Genomic DNA, 9,091 nt, shown 5'->3' on the forward strand with positions numbered 1-9,091 from the left:
AATTTCAAGTGGTAACATGATATTTAGATCCATAATGTTCCTCTTGTTTGATAAATAAATTATTCATAGTTAGTAAATGTATGATATACTTTTGTTTAATATTTTGTGTTTACATTTTGAAAAGGTCAGAACTATTTCTCTTAATTTACATTCTCTAAAAGTTGGAAGTAACACATTATATACCTTAACTTTTAGAGCTAGAGTCGGCTACTACTAGCCCCACCTCTTCAGAAGCATTATCAAGATCATTGGCTCTAACAGAAACCTCGACTGAAGCAGAAAGAGTTACAAAATATTCTAGTCTGAAAACAACCAAGGAAGGTATATTTTAGCGATAATTACATTCTATGTTAAGATTTTACAAAATTGCTTGTAAAGAAAATGTTCAAGATATCAGTAATCGTATAAGTAAATTGTTCACAAGTGATAATATTGACGTAAATCAAACAACCAAATATTTTTCTCTAATATCTAAGAAATACAAATTTCAATATTAGAGAAAAATATGTTGAAGTTGCTGTTATAGATGTTTTGCAAGGAACGAGTAATTTTTGTTCGAAGAAAACTGCACAGATGAAGACAGAAAAGTCGTCATCCATTTTAATTTTCAGTATTGCTGGACTTTTAATTATAACAGCATTATTCTTGGTAACATACATTATATGCATTCTCTTATACAGAGCTCCTGTGCAGAGTTCTAGTTACATTTGATGATGTGGAAAAAAAATACTGCGTTTGTCACATCAACATTGTCTGAAATGTAATCACAGGCAGATGAAAGGTTTCAAAATCTGAAATAATCAAAATATTCTATGCTCTGTTTACATGAAGAAAATTCATGTCATAATCCCAATGGTCACACTAGACAGTTTATTACAATTTACAATAAGTTTATTACATTTTCAACAGTAAAAATATTGAATAAAAGTAATATTTGTTCACAGTGCAAAAGAATATCAATTTGAAAATGATATTTTGACACAGTGTAAGTATCGGGAGTGCGACAAAACTCCTTCCTTTCACGAAGGATGTTGTAAAAACACTCCTTGGCCTGTTATTAGATAGAGAGAGTAAATAAACAATCCTGACAGAGAGACTAAATCTGCCAAAGGTTATACAAATATGCTGTTTGAATGCATGTATACAATAATTTCAATCTCACAAGTGTTAAGCTATGACGTCACAACCGCTCGATAATGACATCACAACCTATGGCACTGTGTTACGAAATGATAGAGGCAAAGGAAAAATCAGAGAAAGTATAATAAACAAAAAAATCAATAATTTATAGTTGAATATGGAATCAATTTCCTTTTTGAGGATAGACCCCTGTCCAACTCATTCAATAAATTCCATAATCAAAAACAAATTATTGAAAAACCTACTTTTTGAATTTAGTAAGTGATCAGAAAAATATATAGTAACGGTAAATCAAAAACTTCATGGTCAATTTGACATTTTAACTAACGTGCGTAGGAATTATTTTTCTTTTTACCACACACTAACAATCAGTGTGTACCAAGCTAAGATATATACCTCAGAGAGTAAATACTTATGGCACGATGATCTTTCAAGTACAATTTCATCCTTCATTACAAACGTACTGAACACATTGCTTCATATTCGCCAATTGTATGTCTTTTTAATGGAATGGACTCCAATCCATCACAAAAATCGAAGTAATAGAAATTTCACTTTTTTTTATTCAATTGTTCAAAATAAAAATAAATAAAAAAAAAAAAAAAAAAACATCGAATACTTGTACACGTTAATAATTTAGAAATTTCATAAATCATTGTTAGGAAAATCTTATGTTTTTGACTCGAACAATGTGTTTTCTTTTTTTTAATTCTATAAAAGTGAGATGTTTTGGTTATTAATAACATTGCATTACACATTATCTTTATCAATTTTATGTCAATGATCATGTATGAATAAATGTTTTCTTCATGTATCACAAAATCTTAGGAATAAATTGGCTTTTATACCCAACAGAAAGTAAATCATACAACATTTAATTTAAAGATCGAAGTAAATAAAACAGCTGTCATACTAACAACTTTCATTCTTTTCCCTGTGGGAACGATAAATACAAGGATATACGACATACTTTGAATGTACCTTCATTAAAGATGAAATATATTTTTCACATGTATTTTATGCTTTTTATATCGAAATTGTTTATATTTTTATATGACAGTTATAAGACAGGTATCTGAGAATGTAAACTTTGAAAATATCTTACAATGCCAAATTGTATTTGAATAATGCATTTAATACTGCACATGACATGGCATGTAAAATCGTAGTAACTGATTTCTTTATAGTAAATATTCAGTTAAGTTTTTACGTCATAAAACACTATATATATATATATATATATATATATATATATATATATATATATATATATATATATATATATATATATATATATATATATATATATATATATACCATTTTGTATTTTGTCTCTAAATAAATACAGTTTTAAAAGAAATCCATTAGGTCTATCTTTATTTATGTACGATGTAACTTCAAAGTACGTTTTAACTTACGTACGATCCAACTTTTTTTTAATTCAACGAAAAAAAAATTAAAGAAAATGTGCTCATTATTATTGATCACAAGCAGCCTTTTAAAGAATATCCGCCTCTAAAAAGAACCCTTTGCCAGAAATTTCAGATCAAAACCGCTTTTCAAGATAATTGGTTTTCAATATCTTCGACAATAGTTAGTGCAATATTTTTATACGATTGTCCATCTCAAATGTACGGGGGTTGTCCAAAAAAGTCGTAGACAGGGAAAACAATTAAGATTCTCTTTGCAAAATTAAATTTCTTTTCTTGTCATATTAAACAGCAACATGTTATGATCGTGAATCGCAAGTTTCGTGATAATAACACAATTAAAAAGGAAATAATTTAAAAATGAAGAAACCGTATAAGTGTACATCGGCGCACGAAAGCAAGCATATTTTACGTCTCTTATAATGTCATGATATTTCTTAAAAGAACTGCCCATTATGCTTAACACGCGTCCCTAAAGCATTTCTCTGATTATTTAAACTGGCAAACCACTCTTGATTGAAGGACTTAATAAAATTCACCACTGTCCATAAGATTTTTTTTTTTATCAGATTCAAATTGGGTCCTCGAAAGGTCGCCTTACATTAAAGGAAGCAAATAATACACAAAGTTCGACGTCGTTGATCATGCCCTTGATGTTCATCACCGTCTAAATATAACCAAAAGTACTCTACTTCTTATAGGCCTAGATATTATCGGTACTGGGATGAAACTGTCCTTTAATCTCTTATACCATTTATAAAAAACGCCTCTTCTAACGTTCTAGTGTGTAGTTTTAGTTTTATACATTTTTCAGTCTCTGAGAGTGGACATTTGAAACAGATTTATTACCCCCCCCCCCCCCCCCCCGTGCGCCGCTCTTGCGTTTGACGACGTCATTTGCAGCATACTGAATTCCCACAACACTTTACGACATGAAAATTACGACACCTATCCCTTGTCTCTAATGCCATTCATGTGAAAATTTAACATATTACTGAGATTTTGTTTTGGTTTCACTGCTATATATTTGAGTTTTATGTTCTACATATTACCAGAGAAGTAAATGCAATTGGAATAGAAACATACGTAAATTATTCCGGATTTCTTTCTTGCGCCGACAGACCATACTGACCTACCTGTAAATCGCCATAATATTATTACTTAAGAAATAAATAACAAGTTTAAAAACTTCTCTGGGAAATGAAGCGGGTCGGTCACATGATCAAATCCTGTGAAGGCCGAAGGCCTTTAAACTTGTTATTTATCACTTATATATACATTTGAGACGGACAATCGAATATAATTGAATATAAATATTGCACTAACTGTTCGTCGTAGATTTTGAAAAATTACGCAAGGTGTGAATCGGCTTGAAAAGCGGTTACGCTTCAAATTCATCAAAAGCAAAGGATTCTGTTTTGAAGGAAATATTCTGTGAAAGGCTACTTGTGATCAATTATAGTGATCATATTGGCGTCTGGGAATTTTTGTATTCCTGAAAACCCATATTCGATGTTTTAAAAAAAGAAACACGTCCGATGTTTGATAATAAAAAGCTGGAGGAATTTCGGTCAGAAAGGGATGGCTGGAGACACTTGTTCGGACCAGTTAATTTGAAATCAGGTATAAAATTTGTTCAGAAACTTAAAATCTACGATTTCAGTGAGGCATATTTATTATGATGTTGACACGGAGACACTGGCGACAGCTTACATTCTTAAGAGTTAGACAACGATCTCGATGATGGAGTGGTGCCTACCGAACTTCCGAAGTGCAGTGTTTGTCAGCTTTTTTGTGGCGTGATTGCATTACATTGATATTTTCCAACAATTTTTCAAATTTATTGTGATTAAATTTTAATGGGGAAAAAATATAGCATTCTGAGGTCTACAAGAAAAATAAGGGTAAACGTTGAGACTATGCCATGTATGCAGCTTAGACATGAAACTTATAACACGTAGTTTTCTATTCTCTATCAGTCTATGTAAAATCGATCAAGAACTGTATTAAATACTCGTTAAAATTGTCAATAAAATGATTATTATTTTACTTGCGCATTTTGTACATTTTAATGCATGAAAAACATGCTATATTGCTAAGTAGAGTCATAGGCAATATTAAGCTGGGGAGTGCCTATGAGTAGAGTAAGTATTTTGTAGATATTACTGCGCTGTGTGATTAGGTCAGGTAATGACCTATGACCTTCGAGAAACTTCATACAGATATGAAGATATTTGCTCTCTGTTTATATAATAGAGAGATACCACAAATGTATATATTATTAAATATATATATATAGCCTATAAAAATTCACTATATAAAGGAACATTGAATATATGTATGTATGTATGTATGTATGTATGTATGCAAGATTTGGTTAGTTTCCAAAGTTATAAACCTTGTCTACGACTTTTTGGGACAACCCTCGTATATGTACTAAGTAATAATGAACAAGTTTAAATACCTCACATTGAATTGAAGTGGGCCATCGGCCTTCACAGGATTTGATCATGTGACTGACCCACTTCATTTCCCAGTGAAGATTTTAATGTTATTTATTTCTTAAAATGTATTTACGTATAATTACAGTTGGGTGTACATCTGAAAGTTATTACTTTTTGTGAGCTCAGTTGTCGATAACTTAGCTATGGAAATACTGTCAAAAGACAACCAGGACAAAGGATATTGCGATCCCTTCAGAGGATGCGGACGTACGTACGATGCTTAAAATTATATTTCATTATTTTTTGTTCATTTTTATACATTGCAGTAGAGTGAAATCTTCACTAACCTATATATCTTATCTTACAAACGCTACCATATCTTATAAATATAACTTCGTAAGTTGGAACATTCTTCTATGGCTGAAAATCATAAGTCAGTATTTTTGCGTGAAATTTCTAAGAACACTTACATGTATATGAATAATATAACCCCCCCCCCCCCCAACTTCATTCCATTTTATCTCTCTTCATAAGAAAAGCTATTTAAGCTGAGGGATAAAAATAAAGGTAATAATCAAAGATTGTAAAATTCATTTCGTCAAAATTTATTTATTTGTAGGACAAGATATTGCATCAAAACTATTGATCCTGTAGTACACATCTCTAGTGTAACGTGTGCCGAATACACAAATCTATTTTTGGCTCCCGATGACACACTTACAACAACACCAGTCAAAACGAATTAAAACTTTAACAAATTTTAATAGTAAAACAAATATGTAATCAATAATAAATAAGCACACACAATTACAGTTACACACAAATTGACAAAATAAACAATTCGCGGACAGAATTTACTCAGCTGTTAGGAAGTCCTCCAGCTCCGCGGACATCGCTCGCTCCCTATGTTCACGGCAATACTTCCACGGTTAGCCCAAGCTCAAGCCGAATTACACAAAGTATGAAATCATCCACCATTCCTGTGCCCAATGTCTAAAGTCTCTTGAATCTCCTGTCTCGCAGACGATCGCGTGCTGGTGTTCCTCGGCTTCCGGAAATCACACAAACGGTTACGAGTGACGTCACACATAACAAAAATAACAACTACAGCTGACGCAATATCTATTAATAATATTAGAGTATCGTAACACTAGAAACAAATTCCTTGCACATTTGGTATGAAGAGGGCGTCCAATTAGTTGTTAAAGGGCCTGTTCCAAAAAAAAAAATGTTTTGATTATCTGTGTGTTTAATTATCCAGAAAAGGAAAATCATATGCAACATTCTATTCATATTTGTTCGTGTGGATCATAACAAACATTTACTATAGTTAACTATAGTTTACAATATATTAAATACTTTGATGCATTGATTTACTAAGAAACGACATGTATACTCTAAAACTTTTTTGAGATTGCTTGAAAATCTTACAAGTGATTACATTGATGTTAAATTTGTATATAATATGTAAATTTACAAGAAATTATAGTTTCAAATTTAAAAACGTAAAATACAACAATCTGAAATCCATAGTAAAAATACTTTGATTTATTATAGTAAAAACATTCAAATGCAGCATCCAAAGCAGGTCTAGTACTGTATACCCCTACATTAATCACCCATACTATAGTTTAGGCATGACAGGGTTTATCGGTATTGGACTGACTGGAGATTCCTGAACCTTCTCACTCATCAGGTGCAGCATCGGAAGCAAGTTTGGTCAGGAAGTAAGGGCTTAGTAACTAGATATTCCACACACTTCATAATATTCAATGCTCCTGGATTTGCAGGACAGATGCAACACGAAAACATGAAATTTTTAAGATATCATAAAGAGTGTACATGTATATATTTCTAAATGCAACATCTATTCAAATTTTATCAAGCTAGGGTTTAACCGACTTTTGAATTGATCTTCTCCAAAAACTTTAACTGGATACATGCATTATTCGTGGTATGTGACATTTGAATGAACCAGCACCATATACATAATATACTCAATACCTTAATCTGTCAATTTATCTGGAAAATGTAGGTCAAATACAACATCTTAAAACAGTTCTGGTTAACATCCCTTGATGCAGCATTTATCATGCGTGTTTGGTTAGGTTGGAGATTTTAGAAATATCGGAATGTATATACGCTGGGTACCTGAGACTTTACATTAATTTTGTTAAAGTGTTAATATTAAAATGATTTGATCGAGCGATACTTAAGATTCTCTTAATTCTTAAATTCTCTTAGATTGTTTGTTAATGCAAGCATTTGAAATTTTGATTCTACATGAAGCTTATTAACCAGACATCGAATGGCCAAAAAAAAAACCAAAAAACAAAAAAAAAAAAACAAAAAAACAAAAACAAAAAAAAAAAAAAACAAAAAAAAAAACTTTTATTGCAGTAGTAATAGACGATGTAAAGAATGAAGGTAACAAACAGTGATCAATCTCATATTAAGGATAAATAACACAAACAAACTGTTTTTAGAAATCAGCAATATTGTGAATGATGTTTACTGGGTAAACTGGGAGAACTTTGTAAGATTGTTTCGCAATGTTAAAAATAGGTGCAAAATTTTGTATAGAATTACATGGATATAGAAAACAAAATAAAGTCGCATATTTAAGCACCAAAGAAAACTTACGATTTCTTTATATTTTAGAGATTTATTATTTATGTTATTTCTCTTCAAAATCAGTCAAAAAACATATATTCATCCTGGCATCATTTTTCTTTTTGTGTTATGTATCCTTAATTGAGTAAAGAATACGAATTGTGAACAAGGCAAAAATACGATTCCTTGGACACACTAGAAGTGGGTTCACGTGCCTATGAGGCGTGAGTATGCCATCTCGACCTTTCAAATTCGCCGTGAACATTATATAATATTGATCAGGTAGATGAAGTAATCCGTGGTCAATTAATGACCTACATGTAACAATAAAACTAATTAAAGATTACTAGAATAGAAGAAATAAATAAAACAGAGTTATTGAAGATGTTTATCGACAGAATATTTAATGTTTCATTTTGGGTGTTAAAAAGGCACAAATAGATAAATTACAGTATTCGGGTTGCATAGATACTACATTAATTTGATAACAACGGAATTGATTTGCTGATATTAAGAGTCTCGGGTTGATATGGGGTATCATACAGATTTTGCCATGCATTATTCTCTATATATCACACCCCTTGGAGATAGATACTTTAAAAGCAGTACTTATAATAATACACCTTCGGGGGGGGGGGGGTGTTACGTTCTCTTAATCTTAAATCATTGTTTGATTTAATAATTTAGTAAGGTGCCTTCAGATTTCTCAAATTTGACAAACGAGTTCTTTCAATGATCCTTTACAAATATGGCTTGACGAAATTAGGTGTATCGGGGCATAATTTTTAGGTAAACTCAACGAAAAATAGATACTTTAAACTGATATTTTCAATGAAAAATGAAGGAACTCAGGTATAAATATGGGAGTTTTTTCCTTCTCAGAAAAAGAAAATGTATCAATATTGCCTACAGTCTCTCAGAAAACAGTTTTTCATATCTTCTTTACCTTTTCTTTAAAATGTATTAATTTGAATATAGGTATCGGGGTTAATTTTGACATGATTTCAAATTGATTTCCATGAAAATGTTTCATTTTCTACGTAATTCTTTAATAACCGTAAAGTACGGGTAAAATTAAGTTTAAATCAATTATGACGTCATAATGGATCTAGCACCAAATAGACAGTCTAAACTCATTTACTAGATCTTGACTTAATTTTTCCCGTACTTCAATGATTTTGTATACAATAATAATTGTGTTGTCCATTATCGCCCCGTGCAGCATACATGCATGTATTTTACAGAAATCACCGGCATCATCACGTGACAAAATCCAGGGTATCAGCACGTGATCATGAAAATTTTATTATTTTTGTCATCTGAAGATCTGAATATAACAATACGTTTTTTTTTATCATTTATCACTGACTGATTTTCATATCGATGAATCAATTTAATAACAAATGCACTGAAAGCATACACGTGCCATTTCTATCTATCTTGTATTTTCTTAATTCCTTTTTT

The sequence above is a fragment of the Saccostrea echinata genome, unplaced genomic scaffold (genome assembly GCF_033153115.1).
Source record: "Saccostrea echinata isolate AGI-Se365-2 ecotype Australia unplaced genomic scaffold, CSIRO_AGI_Sech_v1 ptg000052l, whole genome shotgun sequence".
NCBI classification, from domain to species: Eukaryota; Metazoa; Mollusca; class Bivalvia; order Ostreida; family Ostreidae; genus Saccostrea; species Saccostrea echinata.